We start from the raw sequence: 22,040 nt of genomic DNA, 5'->3' as shown, positions 1-22,040 counted from the left end.
ATGTCGTTCAGGGGTGTGAATAATCAACCCCCCTTAGCGACATAAATTATGTTGGCATAAATGGTAGTGTGCACGGTGCTATGTTGGTGGGAGAGCTCCTCCCGCTGACATAGCTACCACTGTTCATTGGGGATGGATTAGTCACATTAATGGGAGAGCTCTCTCCTGTCAGCATAGAGCAGCTTCATGAGAGATCTTACAGTGGTGCCACTGCATCAGTATAGCTGCGCTGCTATAAGCTCTCTAGTGTAGACATAGCCTAGAAGAAAACAGAGAGACAAGATGTGTAAGGTAATACCATTTATTGGCTTCTTTCTAGTCACTCCTTTGTTCTTCCCAGATAAGAGCTGTTCAGATGCCGATAGTCTTTAATGACTGACTTATTCATAGATTGATACGTTGACACCACTCCCCTGTTTACTTAACACAAGAAGCACATGAAGAAGACAGTCATAAGATGGAAGAATACAGGTCATTCATAAAACCAAACTGGAATTTGTAAATTGTATACAGACATATTTCCCTGCCCAAACCATCACAGAGGTCAGAAAGAATCTTGCCAAGCAATTAATCAAAGTTCTTTACCAGATGGAGCAGTTGATAAGAGGGGGAAACATCCAATTCCTATGTTGCCATTTTAAGAAAACCTTTGTACTTCCTTGGAAAGTAGAGTGAAGTACACTTATCCTGTAGTTGTTTGGCAAATAATTACTGAAAACAACATAAAACAAATGTCTCTGTTCAGTGTTGTTATCTGTTTAATGCTGTGGGGATTTTGTAATAGTCTGGTGTCATATTTGATTTGATTTCACAGATGTTTTTCCATTAATTCAGATGACGATAAAAGTTCCTCCCACAGTTCCGGTGAAATCTTTATTTTGCTCTGAGGAGTCAAATTAGGATTCCACCCACTCCTGCAAGGGCATGTCATCTGTAGCGACCCCCTCAGACGCAGACATGCAAGGAACTCCGCATGCCACCAGGTGGGAGGAGTCAGGAGATCCACGCCCCACACACCAGAAGCAGGGTGGGTGGGACAGGAAGCTGAAATATAAAAGGCTGGCCCAGTTGCTCATCTGGGAAGAAGCCACTGGAGATGATAGACACTTCTTCCTTGCTGTTGGAGACAAGCACCAGGGAGAACTACTGTTGCCCCAGGGACCAGCATGAGCTTCCAGGGAGCCCCAGTGCTCTTGATGCAGAGGAGCTACTACTGTTACCCTTTGCAGTGTACCCAGTGGACATTGAGGATGACTCTTGGATCCAGGTAAGCCTGAGAGGGAGAGAAGAAAGCAACCCAAGGGAGCCAGGCAGTAGTCTGGTGGAGAGCAAGCTTGAAACCAGGTCAGCATGTTGTGAACAGATCCCAGCTGACCCAGTGGCAGACTGCTCTGCCACTGATAGGGCCCTGGGTTGGGACAGGGTGGAGTTGGGTAGGCCTGTGTTGCTGGTGCCACCCAACTCCTGGGATGGCAGTACTCTCAGCCTGTAGGCCAGGAGGCCTGTGCTCCTCAGCTCAACCCCTTGCTTGAGTGTCCTGGACTGCATGTGGCACTCACCCAAAACCTGAGCCCCCGAGACTGTGTGGTGCTCAACCCCCTACCTGAGCCCCTGCACTTGGCTGGTATGGCAGCTCTTCCTGATTGCAGGCCACAGTCTTAACAGTTGGCTGCCCCACCTTGCTTAAAGGTTGGGGAAATAGTCTACTGCAGCTCTTCCTGATTACAGGCTAGAGGCTTAACTGGTGGCTGTCCTGCCCTGCCTAAGGGCTGGGTGAATAGACAGTTGCACCCTGCCCTGGTCACCAGCCAGAGCCCTGACTGTGTATGGCCTGCCCTGCTTGAATTCACTTATTCCCTCACTCTTCTTTTTAGAGAAGGCTTTAGCAGACCCAAATTGTGAGGCGGTGTCCCCCCCTGCCTCAGATGCAGACAGAGAGGGACAGCTCTGCAAGCCTTCACATGATTATGTGGTCTCCAGCCTGTCACAAGGGTATGAAACAATTTCAAATTAGCGAAAGACAACTCATGCAAGTTTCCTCTATTTTTACAAGTGTTATCTGACCATTTATTACTGAGACTACTGACGTTAAGAAGCCTGATTCTTGATGCTGAATTTACAGAAAACTCCATGCATATTAAATTCATCTCATGTAATTGTGAGGTCCTTTCTCTGTTTTTCATTTCGCCTCTTATTTTAGGTCTCTGTCACACATGTTAAAATCTAGTTTCACAGCCTTGACAGATTGAAAACTATTTCTTTTATTTTGGCACATGCTTAATTGCTGCGAATAGAACAGATAATAGATGATGCATGCAGTTTCTAGTGTGCCTGGCTACAGGGGATTTTTTTGTCATACCTCTGTTGCATTTCTATGTTCTATAGCTCTAGTCTGAAGTTGTCTGGGTGTTGTTGCTTCATATACAAATCCGCCAGGACATTCCAATGAGCATCACAACTTGTATCACAGGAAATATCTGGCCCTTCTTTCCTTTTTAATTTGTATTTGTGTGAATGTAGATGTCATGAAAGTTGCCAGAGTTACAGCATGGAATAGCTACAGCACAAGCAGTGAACCTACAAGTTTTCCCAAACTGCCCCAGTAGTGTGCCTCATTCCTGACCAACAGGGATCTCTAGCGGGGCAAGGATAGATTGGTCTCCATATTAACAACTGTACACACATGGCCATATAGAAGTGTTGCCAGAGTTAATATAGTACATCAAATGTCTGCACTGAGGGCAAGTTTCACAATAATATGAACTTTGTACTCTGTTTGGTATTCATTCATTCCTTGGCCTCTATTGAGACTACCATGAAAGCTGCCAGTTAGTGCCAATTGTGATGGCTCTTACTTATTTATTTTTTTTTTTCTTCTGTCACTAAACATATAGGAGGAAACTAACTACCCCAAATAAAATGCACAGTTGGAATAAATGTTGTATGGCTAGTATGCTGGGCTGGGATCCATGCTTGCTTTTAAGCAACTGAGGCTACTTAGCACCTTGCAGGATTAAGCCTGTAGCTTGAAAATGTTGCTTAATTTGAATCGGGCAGCTTCACCAAATATGAAGTGTAGTACATAGGGGTTCGCAGTGAAATCATCTAGGAAACGAAAAAAAATGAATGGATGTTGAAATGGAGTTAGTCTCCAAGGTGCCACAAGTACTCTTTTTCTTTTTGCAAATGGAGTTGGGATGCCTGGTAGACTAGATAAATACCCTTCTTGCTAAAGTGGCTCAGGTAACTCATGATGTTAGCAGAAACGGAGGCATCCCCAGGTTTAGAACCAAAACATTTTAAAAGGCTCACTTATTTACCATTTAGAGATGAGAGGATCTTGGGGATAATGGTAGCATGACAAATGGGAAGGAGGATATGGAGGCAGATATTACCATATCTGAGGTAGAAGCGAAACTGAAACAGCTTAATGGGACTAAATTGGGGGGCCCAGATAATCTTCATCCAAGAATATTAAAGGAATTGGCACCTGAAATTGCAAGCCCATTAGCAAGAATTTTTAATGAATCTGTAAACTCAGGAGTAGTACCGAATGATTGGAGAATAGCTAATATAGTTCCTATTTTTAAGAAAGGAAAAAAAGTGATCTGGGTAACTACAGGCCAGTTAGTTTGACATCTGTAGTATGCAAGGTCCTGGAAAAAATTTTGAAGGAGAAATTAGTTAAGGACATTGAAGTCAATGGTAAATGGGACAAAATACAACATGGTTTTACAAAAAGTAGATCGTGCCAAACCAACCTAATCTCCTTTTTTGAAAAAGTAACAGATTTTTTAGATAAAGGAAATGCAGTGGATCTAATTTACCTAGATTTCAGTAAGGCATTTGATACTGTGCCACATGGGGAATTATTAGTTAAATTGGAGAAGATGGGGATCAATATGAACATCAAAAGGTGGAAAAGGAATTGGTTAAAGGGGAGACTGCAACGGGTCCTACTGAAAGGCATACTGTCAGGCTGGAGGGAGGCTACCAGTGGAGTTCCTCAGGGATCGGTTTTGGGACCAATCTTATTTAATCTTTTTATTACTGACCTTGGCACAAAAAGTGGGAGTGTGCTAATAAAGTTTGCGGATAATACAAAGCTGGGAGGTATTGCCAATTCGGAGAAGGATCGGGATATTATACAGGAGGATCTGGATGACCTTGTAAACTGGAGTAGTAGTAATAGGATGAAATTTAATAGTGAGAAGTGTAAGGTTATGCATTTAGGGATTAATAACAAGAATTTTAGTTATAAGTTGGGGATGCATCAATTAGAAGTAACAGAAGAGGAGAAGGACCTTGGAGTATTGGTTGATCATAGGATGACTATGAGCTGCCAATGTGATATGGCTGTGAAAAAAGCTAATGCGGTTTTGGGATGCATCAGGAGAGGCATTTCCAGTAGGGATAAGGAGGTTTTAGAACCGTTATACAAGGCCCTGGTGAGACCTCACCTAGAATACTGTGTGCAGTTCTGGTCTCCCATGTTTAAAAAGGATGAATTCAAACTGGAGCAGGTACAGAGAAGGGCTACTAGGATGATCCGAGGAATGGAAAACTTGTCTTATGAAAGGAGACTTAAGGAGCTTGGCTTGTTTAGCCTAACTAAAAGAAGGCTGAGGGGAGATGATTGCTCTCTATAAATATATCAGAGGGATAAATACAGGAGAGGGAGAGGAATTATTTCAGCTCAGCACCAATGTGGACACAAGAACAAATGGGTATAAACTGGCCACTAGGAAGTTTAGACTTGAAATCAGACGAAGGTTTTTAACCATCAGAGGAGTGAAGTTTTGGAATATTCAGCGTAAATAGGCCAAATCCCCTGAGATGGGATATTAGATGGATGGGATCTGAGTTACCCAGGAAAGAATTTTCTGCAGTATGTGGCTGGTGAATCTTGCCCATATGCTCAGGGTTTAGCTGATCGCCATATTTGGGGTCGGGAAGGAATTTTCCTCCAGGGCAGATTGGAGAGGCCCTGGAGGTTTTTCGCCTTCCTCTGTAGCATGGGGCATGGTTGACTTGAGGGAGGCTTCTCTGCTCCTTGAAGTCTTTAAACCATGATTTAAGGACTTCAATAGCTCAGATATGGGTGAGGTTTTTCATAGGAGTGGATGGGTGAGATTCTGTGGCCTGCACTGTGCAGGAGGTCAGACTAGATGATCAGAATGGTCCCTTCTGACCTTAGTATCTATGATAAAAAGAACTCCTCATCCCTCCTGTCAACTGATATGCCAGCAGCAATGAAGACAAATAGAATGTTATAGTGCATCTCTGAAAGTATGATAATTAGGCACTTGGTACTGTTTAAATAAATTTTTTCCTTGATGGGTTGTTCCTGTCTGGCCTGCTTCGTTTAGTGATTGTTTTGGGGGTAAAGTTTAGTGGGCAATATTACTACATTTATTAATGATATCAGCCTAAGGTGCCTTCTATTTCTGGCTTGTCTAGATGGGATAACATTGTCCAGAATTGACATTAAGGGTGTTAGTTTGCTCAAGGGCAATTTTTAATGACTTTAACCTATGTTTCATTGTTCTGCCCCAGCAATTACTTTATAAAGTGACAACCAGCATAGGTTCAGCTGGTTAATAATTGTTTTTAAATGTTGTTTGGTCTTGGCTTATCAGACTTCTGAAGAAGTCATTGCACATTTTGCACTGTAAATACCTAGTTTTGTACATTTAGTTCCCTCTGGTTCAAACTCCTATTTTTAGGAGTTCTATCTTGGTCACATTTAAGGAGATGTGTTTGGAGGGCCAGGTTTATTGCTTGCTGAAGCATTCTTTGTTTGGCAAAGGAGATTTATAGTGCATCTATTTTAATTCAGTATAGTTGGTTTCAGACTTCAGGGGAAGAGAGAGTTAATTGCCTGGATTCCTTGGGCACTCTTTCCAGTTGAATTAAACAATAACATCTATTTTTAATTCCCTTTAGTGCCTTCATGTATATTCATGACCTATCTAATATGTGCCTTGTAAATATATGGAGAGTTACATGCCCCTAATGCAAGTAAAAGCAAGTTATTAAATCTCTGAAATCATTTAGGATTTTTTTGAAATTGTTTCTCCATCACCCCCCCCCCCCAAAACAAACAAACAACCTCTACAGGGGAATCGTCAAAGACACACAGGAACTCAATTATCTAGCACTTAAGAAACCAAGACTGAGAAAGCAAGGCCAGGGCTTAAAGTCTTTGTCACAGCAGGATGTCAAGAAGGAAAATTTAAACTGTTGTTCTGCCAAATCTGTGCCCCAGCCCCGCCTCCTCTCCTTAGCGTGCCACATTCCCGCTCCTCCCTCTCCCTCCCAGCAGGCCACCAAACAGCTGTTTGGCGGCAGCTCTGGGGGAAATATTGGGAGATAGGGGGAGATGCAGCACGCTTGGTGGGGGGTGTGGAGCTTGGCTGCCAGTGGATGCAGAGCACCCATTAATTTTTCCTTGTGGGTTCTCCAGCCCCAGAGCACCCATGGAGTCAGTGTCTATGCAAGCCAGGCAGGAAGAGGCTGTGAAAGCCCGTGGGGAACATACACTCAGGATTCTAGTTTTGAGCAACCTATCTGTTCAGTGACATGAAAAATATTGTTGCCCATTCAGGAGTCCTTTCATATTTTTAGAAAAACAAAAATAGCTGCATAAAGCCAAACCAACTACATTTATTGTAATAAGTATCAGAGGGGTAGCCATGTTAGTCTGGATCTGTAAAAGCGGCAGAGTCCTGTGGCATCTTATAGTCTTGTCTGTTAGTCTATAAAGTGCCACAAGACTCTTTGCCGCATTTATTGTAGTAAGTCACTCGCAAAATGTTAATCCTCAGAGTAACCACAGAAGTAAATATACACTTGACAAAAATGACTGCTCTGAATTTGAGCCCTTTGCTATGCTTCATGGAAGCCCTCACTGCATGTTTCTGACCTGATTCCGCTCTGTCACACTGTGGTAAATCTGGAGTGATTCCACTGATTTCAACTGACTATACCCATGAAAGAAAGAGAACATTCAATCTCATTGTGTTCAGGAGGTTGAGAAGTTTGAGAAATAGCCATTTGGAGGCGGATTCTGCTACTTAGATTTCAATGGGGTTACTTGCCGAATAAAGTAATGCTCACCATGAGTAATTATGGCAGAATCCAGGCCCAGATTGTATGAGACACATGCTTCTGATATGTCTCAACATTCTGAATACCAGTGGGCCTGAACCAGACCTCAGTTACACTGGTGTAACTCAGTTAAATTTGGTGATGTTACTTTAGATTTGCAGTGGTATAACAAAGCAAAATAAAAATATTGCATGTATCTCAGAATACTTTACAGAGTTAAATGATATAGTTATGAAGCTAAAATAAAAAGCAATGGCAGAGGGAAGTATAGGCATAGAAGAAAAATCTGAAAACAAATGATGATTTAGAAGTAGTGAGGAAGGGGAAAGAAGCTTCTGATAACAAGAGCTAAAGAAGGCTTTCAATCTAACAGTTGCGAGATTATATGTAGTGACAGAAAGGGGCCAGGGCTAGACAAGTGGAGGGGCAGGGAAGGGATCAAAGGTAGACAAGGTCTGTGAGGATGACTGAAACAAGTCTCGGAAGGTTTAAGGAAACAAGGTCAATTTTGAACTGATTCCTAAAATGAAAGGGGAGCCAACGGAATTGTTTGAGGATAGAGCTGATGTGGGCTCTATCTATGAGTCTACTGGCACTTCTCCCACAGCCATCCCTTCGCTTTCTCCAGTGCTGCCTCTTACTCCTGGAAGGGAACACCCTCCCCAGAGTAGTCCATAAACCACCTGCTTGGTGGTACTCTAAATCCTTCCCACTTTATCAGGAGATAATATGGTAAATTGCCAGATGAAAATGGCTTAGCAAGTTGCCTACAGGGATACTGAGATCACTAACTTTTTTGCTTACATTTAAGAAAAAAATCAACTTCTATTCTAAATCTGATAATTGTGCCTGGACCTCTGTCTGTCTATGTAGTCACTTGTTCCCTCCTTCTTAGTCTTCCCGTTCTTTCCCCCCCCCAACTTCCTTTCTTTGTTACACCTTCTTGAGTATTTTCTTAAATTAGACTGGGAGTTCTTTTGAGGCATAACTGTCTCTTACTGTATGTTTTTACAGTACAAAAGCACTAACCTTTTTGTTCTGTGTTTATATAGCACCTACAGTGAGCATAGCCAATGTGTCTTTTGCAAGGCACTGAAGATGTTCTGGTCACCCACTGCAGCTAAGGAAGTCCCAGCCGTAACAATTCTTCGTGCTGCTGGAATCTGGCTTCTGCGGCCGAGAGTGGGACTGCCCCTGTGCAACAGCTTTCTCACTCAAATTTCCCACACAGGTTTTCTCACAACTCTCATCCCATTAACATCGTTTTATCAAATCTCCTCATCCTTAATCCAAATCCTGTGGTAATGGGGGTGTGGCGAAGCAACAGGTGGAGATGACCGCTGGCAGTCATAGCCACAATCCGGCATGTAGGTGGCCTTGAGACTAATGGCCATTCAGCTCTGTCCAATGGGCAGCAGAGAAATTCAGCAGCAACCTAGGCAACTGAGCAGCTGTTTTAGGACAGAACTGCTCACCCTTTTTAAGGGAAAGGGCTAGAAAAGGTGCCCTAAACATTGCCTTCCCCATAACATCTGGCCAGATGACCATGACTGGCAGATCATCCTACAGTGGTCAAAAAACAATAGAAGAAAAAACTCACCTTAGGGGGATGGAATGTCTGCACTCTTATGGATGGAGGCGATGCACAAAGGCCTGAGAGAAGAACAGCTCTTGTCTCCTGAGAAATTGCCCGCTACAATATTGATAGTGCAGCACTGAGTGAGACTTGACTGGCCAGAGAAGTTTCCATCAGTGAGCTACGAGGTGATTATAGTTCCTTTTGGAAAGGAAAAGTAGAGGATGAAGACAAGATCCAGGGAGTTGGCTTTGCAATAAGAAACAAATTCCTGACCTCCCTGTTGGCCTAAATGAACAGCTCATGAAACTTCAATTTCCCCTGAATCCTTTACGGCATGTCACTATCATCAGTGCCTATGTACCTACGCTGATCAAGACAGAGGAAGGCAAGGAGCAGTTCTACTCTGACCTGGAATCCATCATCCAATCAACCCCTGCATATGACAAGCTCATCCTGCTGGGAGACTTTAATGCCAGAGTTGGTAGAAACAGCAGTTACTGGAAAGGTGTTATAGGACAACATGGAGTAGGAAAGATGAACAGCAACAGCCTCCTTCTCTTGGGTAAATTTTGCAGAATAGTCTGCTCATTACTAACATCATCTTTTGGCAGGTTTCAGAGTAGCAGCCGTGTTAATCCGTATTTGCAAAAAGAAAAGGAGTACTTGTGGCACCTTAGAGACTAACAAATGTATTAGAGCATAAGCTTTCGTGAGCTACAGCTCACTTCTTTGGATGCATTTGGTGGGAAAAAACAGAGGGGAGATTGATATATATACACACACAGAGAACATGAAACAATGGGTTTATCATACACACTGTAAGGAGAGTGATCACTCAAGATAAGCCATCACCAGCAGCAGGGGGCGGGGGAAAGGAGGAAAACCTTTCATGGTGACAAGCAAGGTAGGCTATTTCCAGCAGTTAACAAGAACATCTGAGGAACTGCGGGGGGCAGGGTGGGGTGGGGGGGAGAAATAACATGGGGAAATAGCATTCCTACAACTACAATACCCACCTGCTGAAGTAAAGAAAGCTTCAAAAACAGACTCCAACGAGAGACTGCTGAATTGGAATTAATTTGCAAAACTGGATACAATTAACTTAGGCTTGAATAGAGACTGGGAATGGATGAGTCATTACACAAAGTAAAACTATTTCCCCATGGTATTTCTCCTCCCCACCCCACCCCCCACTGTTCCTCAGATATTCTTAAAAAGAAAAGGAGTACTTGTGGCACCTTAGAGACTAACAAATTTATTAGAGCATAAGCTTTCGTGAGCTACAGCTCACTTCATAATGCATCCGATGAAGTGAGCTGTAGCTCACGAAAGCTTATGCTCAAATAAATTTGTTAGTCTCTAAGGTGCCACAAGTACTCCTTTTCTTTTTGCGAATACAGACTAACACGGCTGCTACTCTGAAACCTCAGATATTCTTGTTAACTGCTGGAAATAGCCTACCTTGCTTGTCACCATGAAAGGTTTTCCTCCTTTTCCCCCCCCTGCTGCTGGTGATGGCTTATCTTAAGTGATCACTCTCCTTACAGTGTGTATGATAAACCCATTGTTTCATGTTCTCTGTGTGTGTGTATATAAATCTCTCCTCTGTTTTTTCCACCAAATGCATCCGATGAAGTGAGCTGTAGCTCACGAAAGCTTATGCTCTAATAAATTTGTTAGTCTCTAAGGTGCCACAAGTACTCATCTTTTGGCAAAATGATAAATATAAAACGACATGGATGCACTCACTGTCTAAACAATGGCACCTGATCGACTATGTTATCTGATGTCAGAATTACCAGAGCCATGCTTGATGCAGAATTCTGGACACACCACAGATTAGTAAGAGTAGTGCTTAACCTGCATATAGTCCTTTCACAGCGCAAGTGCCCCAGACTTAATAAAATAGCCTTCAACATAGCAAAGCTCAAGCAAGCCAACTATCAGGTGCAGTTTCAGCAGTCACTTGATGACTAGCTTTTTTTCATGCCTGCCAATCACTGGCAACTCAACAGAAAAATGGAACCAGGTCAAACATGTGATTATTGACACAGCTAAATCAGTGCTGAGGCCAAAGATAAGGGTACACCAGGATTGGTTCTATGACAAGGACATTTCTAAACTCCTAAGTGACCAGCATAAAGCGTTTGTTGAATGGCAGAATGATCTCACTTCCATATAAGAAATGTAGGTTTAAGTACCTACAGAGCAAGGCCCAGTCTGAACTGAGGAGAATGCAGTATGAATGGTGGGAGAAGAAAGCTGCAGAAGTTCAGCATTATGCAGATACAAACAATGCAAAGATGTTGTTTGACTCTCTCTCAAAGCAGTCTATGGATCAACTAAATCTGGCAAACCCTCCTTGAAGTTGGCAGATGGCACAACCCTCATCAAAGACAAGGAGAGAATTGTACAGATAGGGCTGAACACTTCAATAGTCTAATCAATAGATCATCCACAGTCTATTGGCATGTCCTTAATCATTTACCCAAGAATCCCATCAAAGAGGATCTTGACCTCCCTCTATCAGTTGAGGAAGTTTATGAAAGCCATCAAACAAATGAACTCTGGCAAAGCCTCTGGAAAGGATGGTATTCCAGCAGAATTGTATGAAGTAGCATGCCCCAACACCATCAAGGTGTTTCATGACATCTTGAGTAGCATTTGGGAGGAAGAAGAAATGCCATAAGACTTCAAAAATGCTATTATTGTATCATTGTTCAAAAACAAAGGCAGAAAAGCTGACTGCAGAAACTACAGAGGCATTGTTCTCCTCTGTACAGCAGGGAAAATACTAGCTCGCGTTCTTTTGAACAGACTCATTGCGAGCATATCTGAGGGGAACCTGTCAGAAGTGCAGTGTGGTTGCAGACCAGGTCATAGTATTATGGACTTGATCTTTTGTTATAAGGTCCAGGAAAAATGTTTAGAGCAGAACAATGGACCTGTATGCAGGTTTCATCTATTTAACCAAAGCTTTTGATATGGTCAGAGAGGGTCTATAGGCTATTCTGCATAAACTGGGATGCCCAGGAAGGTTCATTCAAATCATCTGTCTGTTCCATGAACACATGACAGGGCAAGTGCTCACTAGTGGCGACTTTTCTGATACATTCAAAATTTCAAATGGAGTTGTAAGGGACTGCAGAAGACTTTGTTACAGCGTAGCCAGGGAACTTCCGCTTTCTCGAGCCGAGAGGTTACTGTGGGACATAGATAGCTGCTTCGTTATTGTGGGATAGAGTTTTTGAAGGACACAGCTGCTTTGCATGGCCCTTTGCCAGGTAGTAGAAAGCCCCCCTTTAAGAAGCACCTAACTTTATATTCATGAGCTGTTTTTGTGTAATGCTTATTAATGCTGACTGTCTGCCCCTCCGTCGGACTCCGTCCCAGGCAAAGCTCTGGTGTGCTGGGTTCCCCGCCTCCATGACTGCAATGCTTGGAGTCCTGTTGCGGGTGGGTCACTAACCTTCAGTAAAGCCAATAACTCACAGCTGTGTGTAAGGCTCGTTTTTCTCAGAGTACTCCTGCTAGACCTGTGGTGCTTCGAGCACCGTGGCCCAGAACAGAGTGAAGCAAGGCTGCATACTTGCTCCAGTGCTGTTCAACTTGTTCTTTGCCTCTGTCCTCAGCCATGCCACAGGGGACTTGGATCAGGGGATATACATCCGCTACCGACTCGATGGCTTCATCTTTGATCTTCGAAGACTCAATGCTAAGACCAAGATGCTGCAGAAACATCTCATCGAGGCACTTTTTGCAGATGACTGCATCTTGATGGCCCACAGATAAGACTACCTTCAGATCATCCCTGATAGATTTTTCTGAAGTATCCCAGCTCTTTGGCTTCACCATCAGTCTTGAAGACAGAGGTCTTGTTCCAACCAGCACCTCGTTCCAGTGCCCCAGTGCCAGCCATAGTCATCCAAGGCACACCATTGAAAAATGTGGATCAGTTCAAGTATCTGGTCAGTACCATCTCAAGTGACTGTTCCCCTGATAAGGAAATTTCCTCCAGAATTAGTAAAGCCAGCCAGGCCTTGGCCAACTTCAAACAAAAGTCCTTAACCAACATAACATTTGTGTCTCTCGCAAACTAAGATCCATAGTGCAGTGGTTCTAACAGCTCTCCTGTATGGATCTGAAACGTGGATTCTTTATAAACATCACATTAAACAGTTTGAGCAATGTGTGCTTCCTCTGCTCATTAATGAGCATTTCCTGGCAGGATAGAGTGATCAATATTTAGATCTTTGAAAGAGCAAACCAGTCCTGAGGAAACGTTACTGAGACCACAACTTAGGTGAACCAGACATGTCATCAGAAAGGAAGACCACTGTCTTCCAAAACAGATCTTGTATGGGGAGTTGAGTCAGGGCAAAAGAAAGAAGGGTCATCCAGGTAAGCACTTCAAAGATCATTTGAAGAGCAGTCTCCAGTGGACTGGTGTCTATCCCAAAGAAGTTGAGCAAATGGCTCAGGATAGGACTTACTGGTGGTCTCTGACAAGATCAGCATGTAACTGTTTTGAGCAGGATCAACAAATTCATCTCCAGGCCTGCATGTGAAAGGCTAACAGAGCTGCGTCATCAAACAACATAGATGCAGACTTCCCCTGCCCTCAGTGCAGCCAACTCTGCATCAGGTTTTGGACTTTCGAGTCAGATGTGTGGCCATAGATGAGAACTGCAACAATGTCATTGTCAGCAATGGACTACCAACACATACAGCATGTAGCAGAGTGTGGTCCTGGCCTGTGATTTTAGGGATCATAGGTGCTACAGAAATACTACTATTACTAATAGGGCTCTGATCCTGATCTGGGCCTCTGGGTGACACTGTACTACTAGTAAAAAATGATTTTAAAATACAGGCAATGTTGGGACATGGGTGAGCTGTAAAGAAGAGAGTAGCTGTAAGATTGTGTTATGCCCAGTGTTTTTAGTTAGTTAGTTAATTAATTAAAGGCTTAATTATCCTATGGTGTATGCACATAGGTTGGAATGTGTGTGTCTGTGTTCCTGTTGGCTACACGTGCCTGTAAACAGTAGAAGGTGATAAATGTGGTGTTGGCTGTTATCTAGTCTGAAGACAGGGCTGAGCAGCTGGGCCATGTCTGGATAACAGAGCTGGCTTTTAATCTAGTTAACTGCTGTTCCGGGTCTCATTCTTTACTGTTTTTTGTTTTTCAGTAACAGGCTGTGCTACTGGTTGGAGTCTGGGCCATGGCTGTACAACCCTTACTCATACCTATTATGCACATCACTAATCCCATTAAGCCAATAGCACAGCTTGAGGGAGTAGAGGATTCCCTTGTCTCAGTTTCCCATCTCTGAGAAGAAAAGTGAAGCAGGCCTGCTTAGGTAGCCTGACTTTGCTGGGGAAGCCACAGTGTTGGCAAGGAGCTGTAAAGCCTAGTGTGGTGGGGTATACAAACCCCCACTGGGCAACAAAGGGTTATGGAGCTTCTCTGGGCTCAGCCAGCCCTGCCCAGCCACACTTGCAAGGGATGTTCAGACTGGAGGAGGAATTAAGAGAGCAGAACAGCACACTTGGGGGCAGGCTAGGGAAGAGAGGATCTTTGCCTTGTAGCTACTGAGGGAAGGCAGGATCTTTCCCATCAACAGCTGTCTGAAGGCCCCTCCCTGAGGGAAGAGAGGACCTGCTTCTGTTATAACCAGAGAGGGAGGTGTTTTCCCCCCTCTTACCTACTAACCCAGTTTATTTGTGTTGATTTTCCCATGTTTTGTGGGCTATCCCTGAAGGAAACTGACCTGGACATAGAGCCGAGGCAGAGAGCTACCCTGCCATGCCTGGCTGCAAAGAGGTGCCAAGCAGTGAGCGAACGCCCTTCACACTCTCCTGTTACACAAACTTTGGACAATAGCAGGGTGGTAGGAAGCGGCCTAGGGAGGGCAGTTTTAAGGTGCTTCTGGGTGTCAGTGTTTAATTGGAAATGAAAGATGTGCTGGAGCTCAAGCCATATTTTTATTTTCATAACTAAAGCAGCAAGCCCAGAAGTGCCAGGGCTATGAACTGCCAAGCCTCCAGTTGCCGGGGTTCAGCCCTGGCACAAATTAAGCACTCGTGTCAGACCCTTTGGTTGCCCCCACAGCTCTCTGGGCCAGTCTGGTGCAACGGGAGTGTCTGGGCTCCCCTACCAACCCCCTTTCTGCAGGTTGAAGGGCCTAATCCTGAGACCACTAGGCAACATTCCCCACAAGCAAAAACCATCACATCTGGAAATACCCCGGTCATGAGGGAGAGAGACTAGTGTCTCTGCCCAAGAGAGGCAACAGCCTGGGAACCGGAAGCCTAGGAGCAGATGCCCGTGCTGAACCACAGCGGGGGAATACAGGTGGAGTTGCCAGAACTGTGACAAATGTATCCCATGAAGTATGCAGCTGGAGATTTTCTCCAGGAGCCGCCTGCCTGATGTAAAAGGCTCAGCTAAGCCCCTATTCTCAGGGATGAAAGAAGGCTTCATCCTAACAGCTCTTGCTACAACTTCCTCATAGCATGTTGTTGTCTGTGTATCACAGAACACTCTGGGTGCGGTATCGCACAGAAGGTGTCAAATCCAGGAATAACGAATGGGTTGTAAAAGCGGTGCATAGAGCTGGCAAAAGGCTCCTTTGAAGACTCACCCTTACTTTTTCTGACTACACATAAATCACCAGCTCCATCTGTCTGCCATTTTCCTCAGCATCCTGTGAATTGTAACTCACTAGGAAAGAGCAGGGAAGTCCATCCCAAATCTCAACTGCTTTCTCCAGTGAGTGAAAACATAAGAGTGGCCATACTGGGTCAGACCAGTGGCCCATCTAGCTTGTTAGCCTGTCTCTAAGAGCCAATGCCAGATGCTTCAGAGGGAATGAACGGAGAATTTATGACTATATTGAATAGCACCAGCCCCAGTACAGATCCTTGGGAGACCCCACTATTTACCTCTCTCCACTGTGAAAATAGACCATTTATTCCTACCCATTGTTTCCTGTCTTTTAACCAGTTTCTGATCCACAAGAGTTCTTTCTCTTATTCCATGGCTGCGTATTTTGTCTAGAGTCCTTTGGTCAAAGGCTTTCTGAAAGTCCAAGTGCACTATGTCCCCTGGATCATTCTTGTCCACGTGTTTGTGGACCTACCATAAACAATTTTAATAGATTGGTGAGGCATGGTTTCCCTTTACAAAAAGCCAGGTTGATTCCTCCCCAACATATCATGTTCAGCTGTGTTCTTTATTGTAATTTCAACCAGTTTGCCTGGTACTGAAGTTAGGCTTGCAGGACTGATATTGCCGAGGTTACCTCTGGAGACTCCCCCCCCCCCCCCCCATGGGCATTACATTAGCTATGCTACAGTCATCTCATTTATGTGGTAGGTTACAAACCACAGTTAATAGCTCTGCAATTTCATATCTGAGTTCCTTCAGAACTCTTGAGTGAATACTATCTGGTCCTGGTGACTTACTGTTGTATAATTTATCAGTTTATTCCAAAATCTTCTCTCCTCTATTGACACCTCAATCTGGGACAGTTCCTCAGATTTATCACCTAAAAAGAATGGCACAGGTGTAGGACTCTCCATCACATCCTCTGCAGTGAAGACTGATGCAAAGAATTAATTTAGTTTCTCCGCAACAGCCCTTGTCTTCCTTGATTGCTCCTTGAACACCGCAATTGTCCAGGGGCTCTACTGATTGTTTGGCAGGCATCTTGCTTCTGATGTACTTTTTAAAAAAAAAAAAATTTGCTGTTCATTTTTGTGTCTTTTGCTAGTTGCTCTTAATTCTTTCTTGGCCTGCCTAATTATGCTCTTACACTTGACTTGCCAGAATTTATGTTCCTTTCTATTAACCTCAGTAAGATTTCACTTCCAATTTTCATAGGATTTCTTTTTGCCTCCAGCCCCCTCTTCTATTCTGTGTTTTAGTGTGGGTGGAATGGTTTTGGTCATCTTACTGTTTTTTGTTGTTTGTTTTCCCCCAAATATGTTTAATTTGAGCCTCTATTACAGTGTTTTTAAAAAGTTTATATGCAGCTTTCAGGCATTTCACTCTAGTGCCTGTTCATTTTATTTTACGTTTAATTAGCTTCCTCACTTTTGTGTAGTTCCCCTTTTAGAAGTTAAATGGTACTATGGTGAGTTTCTTTGGCACTTTTCCTACTACAACTATGTTTAAATTTAATTACATGGTGGTCGCTAATACCAAGCAGTTCAGCTATATTCACCTCTTGGACCAGATCCTGTGCTCCCCTTAGGATAAAATAAAGAGTTTCCTTTCCCCTTGTGGGTTCCGGGACTAGCTGCTCCAAGAAGCAAACATTTAATGTGTCTAGAAATTTTATCTCTGCATCCTGTCCTGAGGTGACACATACCCAGTCTATATGAGGATAGTTGAACTCCCCCTATATTACTGCATTTTCTATTTTGGGAGACTTTCTAATCTCCCTGAGCATTTCACAGTTCTTCTCACCATCCTGATCAGGTGGTTGATAGCAGAAGCGTATTAAGATTTATTGGGGCCCTAGGCACACAGAACATTTGAGCCCCCTACTCCTCCCCTTCCCCCAAGGCACCAGTCCCTGACCTGGCCAGAAGCCAGGCCATGGTAAGAACTGCCCAGGGAGCTTGGGCTGCTGTGCAGAGCCCTGGACTTTCCACCTGGCCTGGGTGGTGCACCCTGGAGAGCAGGGACACAGGCTGGGGACTGCCTTCAGGCATCCCGGCCCTCTGCCCAGGGCAGGTGGAGGCCTGGGGCTCCCCACAACTGCCCTGGCTCCCTGGGTGGTTCTTACCACAGCCTAGGGCAGTAGTCCACGAACTGTGGACCACACCACCCTAAGGGGGCATGTAGGAATGCTCAGGGGATGCAGCAGGGCCTGGGTTAGCCCCACCCCCCCTTTTAAATTGCTTGGGTGGGCCGCAGGGCACCTAGGCATGCGAGACTGCTCTGGGCCCCATGCTTGGGGTGCCCCACGGGCTGGCGTGGGCAGTCCCAGAAGTGAGGGATTTGTCACTTCTGCCCCGGGCCCTGCCCCCCTCCCCACGAACAGCCCTGGCCCTGGGCCCGGAATTTCTGTTGGCGGGCCTGGGGGATGGCAGAGGGAAATATACCATACCATCTCCATACCACAGGCTCTGTCTGCTGTCTTGTCCAGGGGGTGGGACCTTCAGGAGAAGAGGAGGAGCAAGGTGGAGGAGCAGGGCTGAGAGGCAGGGGGGAGAGGAGCAGGGGGCAGAGTTCTGGCGCTCCTAGGGGGGGCCCCCAAATTGGTCAGGGCCCCTGGGCATAGGTCCCGTTCACCTGTGTGATAATCCACCACTGGTTGACAGTATAGTCCTACTACTAGGCTCTTATTGTTCAAGCATAGAATTTCTATCCATACAGAATCCATGGCATTGTTTGATTCAGTTAAGATTTTTAGTTTATTTGACTCTATGCTTTCTTTCACATATAGTGCCACTCCCCCACCAGAGCAACTTATTCTGTCATTTTAATATATTTTGTACCCCAGTATTACAACATCCCATTGATTATCTTTATTCCACCAAGTTTTTGGGATGCCAATTATATCAATATCATTTAATTCTAGGCACTCTAGTTCACCCATATTAGTATTTAGACTTTAGCACATGCACATTTTGTCAGTATTCAGTTACTTGCGTTCTTTGTGTTATATTTAAATGGGACTCTTTTATGTCTGACGGTTCCTCACTAGCTCCTGCCTCTACTTTACAAATTGCTTTCCTAAACTCATACCTAAGTGATGTCTCCACCCAATCCATGTGTCCCTCTACACTTGCTGGCTTTCCCCCAGCCCTTAGTTTAAAAAAATCTTCTACAACTTTCTTAATTTTATGTGCCAGTAGTCTACTTCCATTTTGGTTTAGGTGGAGCCCATTCTTCCCATCTAGGCTTCTTTTCCCAATAGTCCCCCAATTCCTAATATATCTAAAACACGCTTCTCTATACCATTGTCTCATCTACACACAGAGACTCTGTCATTCTGTCTTTCTGGCCCTGTGCATGGAACGGGAAATGTTTCAGAGAATGCTACCATGGAGGTCCTGGACTTTAGTCTCTTAACTAGTAGCCTAAATTTGGCCTCCCGCATCTCTCCTACCTTTCCCTTTGTCGCTGGTACCTACATGTACCATGACCACCAGCTCCTTCCCACCACTGCACAAAAGTCTGTCGAGATGTCTCAAGAGATCTACAACCTTCAGACCAGCAGACAATTTACCATGTGGTTCTCCTGGTCATCACAAACCCAATTATCTGTGTTTCGAATCCCCCATTATTCCTACCTGGTTCTTCCTAGTAACTGGGATTCCCTCTGCAGAAGGAGTATGCTCAGTGTGAGAGGAAAGCATGATATCATGTGGAAAGATGGTCCTAACTGTGGGATTGTTTCCTTCCTCTCCAGCTTGATGTTCTTCTTCCCTGAGACTTTCATCGTTCTTAATAGGACAGAGGCTGTTAGACTGGGATGGGACCACTCTACTGTGTCCCTGAAAGTCTCCTCTATGTACCTGTCTGTCTCCCTTGGCTCCTCTAGTTCAGCCACTCTGGCCTCAAGCCCCTGTACTATGTCTCTGAGGGCCATGAGCTGCTTACACCACATGTACACATATACCCCCTATTCACAAGAAAGATAATCATACATACTGCATTCAGTGCAATAAACTAAATAGCCCCCCACTCTGCCGCTCAACTTCTCTGTGGGTTTTTTTGAGGGGGATAGATGGTTGTTGACCTAATTTAGAGTATGTTTGTGGTGTATCTGCCTCTCATGCTCCCTCTCCAAAGTCCCTCACAAAATTCTCATTTGATAGCTCCTCTAGTGACTTAAGGAGCTGGCTTCTTAAAACTCTGTTCTCCCTGAGCTAGCCCCACCCCCTTGTTAAGGGATCCTAAGATTATGTCTACACAGCAACTAGATACCCATGGCTGGCCCGAGCTCTGAGACCCTCCCACCTCAGAGGGTCCTAAAACCTGGGCTCCAGCCCAAGCCCAGAAGTCTACATAGCAGGTAAACAGGCCTTCTGCTTGAGTCCCGTGAGCCCAAGTCGACTGGGTTTTTTTTTTGATGCATCTTAAAGGAGATTAGGGATCAAACTCCGGCAGGCTAGAGCCTCCTTAGTAAGCTCTCAGCCTAGCCTAGAAGGTCTCTTGGCTCAGCACACTGCCCCCACAACAGAACTCACTATAATATTTAATCAAGCAAGCACACAACAGACAGACAAACACCCCAAGGGTCACGTAGTCTCTCCTCCTTCACCTGAAGAACTCCCTTGCAAAACTCTCCTGTTTACTATTCCTATTCACTAGTGTGGCAAACTGTATTTGATCATCAAGTTAATATACCTGCTTCAGCATTTTGCTGATGGTTTCATCACAGAAAGAAATGCCTCTCTTATGCTGCCTGCTTTCTTTTACATTCTTGTCAGAGTGGAAGAAGAGCCATTTGAAAGTTTGGGGGATCAAGCAGAACATCCTTCATCCCCACTTGGCTTGTTTTGCAGCCAGCTGGGTGTGACAAGCAAATTTTCTGACAGATCTCTCTATCACACTGTTTTGCCTGGAGTCCTTTGGAAACATCTCTGTACTTACCATAAATAACATATTGTCAGATACAAAGGATTCACAGTTATTCATTCTGGTCCTTGCAGTAGCAATATATTTTCATGCTGTGAGTGAAATACTTTGGGCATTGACACAGATATCTGCGAGCACAACAGAGTGAAATCCAAATAGACAGTAATGAGCTACACTAGAGTTCTGTTTTGTTCAGAATTATTTTCCTTATCCAACTCATCCCTTTATTCAACCCAATAAAATCCATTGCAAGTTCTTATTTACTTTGGTGATCTCAGCATAACTCAGAACCAATAATTTGTACCATTACATTTATTATTTGTTAAAATATGCCTACTGTGATCTCCACAGCACATACTATGCAGTAAATAGTTATATAATCATTTACACAGCTGTGAGCAGGGCCAACCTGTGCACTGAATGAGTCTGGGATTCTGGGGGGAAAATAGTATGTGATTATGTAATTAAAGACTGTAGCATAAAGCACATGCACAAGGGTGTCAGTGACCTGGACATTGGTGCTCATGTGTAGTGGTCAGAACAGGAGTTAGTAACCAGGAGAGGGAGAGTTACAGGACAGATACCAGAACCAAGGGGCTGAACCAAAGTCTGAGATCAGGAATCAGAGTTGAGGATCAGGACTGGGTTACCTGGAGTTAGGTGAGGCAGAGACAGGCCTGGGAACAAGCAGGGACAGGAGCCATCACAGCCATTGACAAATGCTTTGAGCAACTGTTACTGCTGCTGGGCTTAAGAGATGATCTGCTGACCTTTCCAACCAATCAAGCAGTGCAGCCAATCAAGCAGCCTACTACAGGCCAGCGGTGTTTGTTAGGTTGCATAGAGACTGCTCTGCTTCAGCCCCAGCTTCCAAACTGGCTCTGCTGCAGGCTCTGATTCTTGACAAAGTGGGGCAGGGTTGTAAAATAAATTTGTAAAGGCAATCTTAATTTGGGGATTTCCTAATTTTTGAGTGATTGACTTTGCATCTTATTATTCTTTTAATATAGCTTTTGGCATATGTAATTTCCTAGGTTTTAAAAAAACAACTGAAAACAGAGCAATTCTATCATACGGAATCATGCTGACACTCACATGGATCATCAGCAAGATTGGAATCTTTAGATCCACAGTACAGACCTTAGCTAACCGTAGCTGATAGCAGCATTAGGTTGTCATCCTCTGCATGGCCCAACGCTAGAGGGGGGGCCTGAGACACTTTGCCATTGGATTTCAGAGCTCTTTGCTGACATCAGAGGAATGGTGACATCAGGAATCTTGGGTTCCAGTTCAGATTCTGCAGGGGGAATATATTGTAGTGGTTCTAGACCCTCTTGCTTCCAATCTTGACCCGTTCTGTCCATGTCACTTTCAGTCTGTCTCTGTCCTGTTTCTTCACTGCCCTACCCCAGGCTTCTTGTCCCAGTACCCTTTCCCAGGCAGTCTCAGTCTTCTTTCCACCCATTTCCTTACCTGCTTAGTCCCTGGCTTAACTGCTGATCAGTTAAGGCAAGGTGCCTCATCCAATCACAGTCTTTCCTCCTGGCTCCCAGTCTTCCCCTCCCAGGCAACTTGTTCTTGTCTCCCTGCCCAGCTAATCCCAGTCCCCCAAGCTCCTTGTACTAGTCTCCTTGCCCAATCTCCTCTTCCCCACTGCTTCCACCGCCAGCTACTTGTCCCAATATCCTTGCCCAGTCAGTCCCTCCACCCTACAGCTCCTCATCCAATCTAAGTCTTCTTTCCATCCTT

At 44.5% G+C, this 22,040-nt stretch overlaps 1 long non-coding RNA gene across 1 annotated transcript; it reads right to left on the bottom strand.

The window, feature by feature from the left end:
• Nucleotides 1-1,142: 1,142 nt before the first annotated feature.
• LOC119849803 lies at nt 1,143-21,075 on the bottom strand. The gene is made up of 3 exons (XR_005290595.2): nt 20,942-21,075; nt 8,711-8,887; nt 1,143-1,273 (listed from the first exon to the last, which is right to left on the bottom strand). It is a non-coding gene; the product is annotated as an uncharacterized LOC119849803 (long non-coding RNA).
• Between the last annotated feature and the right edge of the window lie 965 nt (nt 21,076-22,040).

Source organism: Dermochelys coriacea, chromosome 1 (assembly GCF_009764565.3).
Source record: "Dermochelys coriacea isolate rDerCor1 chromosome 1, rDerCor1.pri.v4, whole genome shotgun sequence".
Lineage (NCBI taxonomy): Eukaryota > Metazoa > Chordata > Testudines > Dermochelyidae > Dermochelys > Dermochelys coriacea.
The sequence above is the reverse complement of the archived record's forward strand: the minus strand, read 5'-3'. Positions and strand labels throughout refer to the sequence as shown.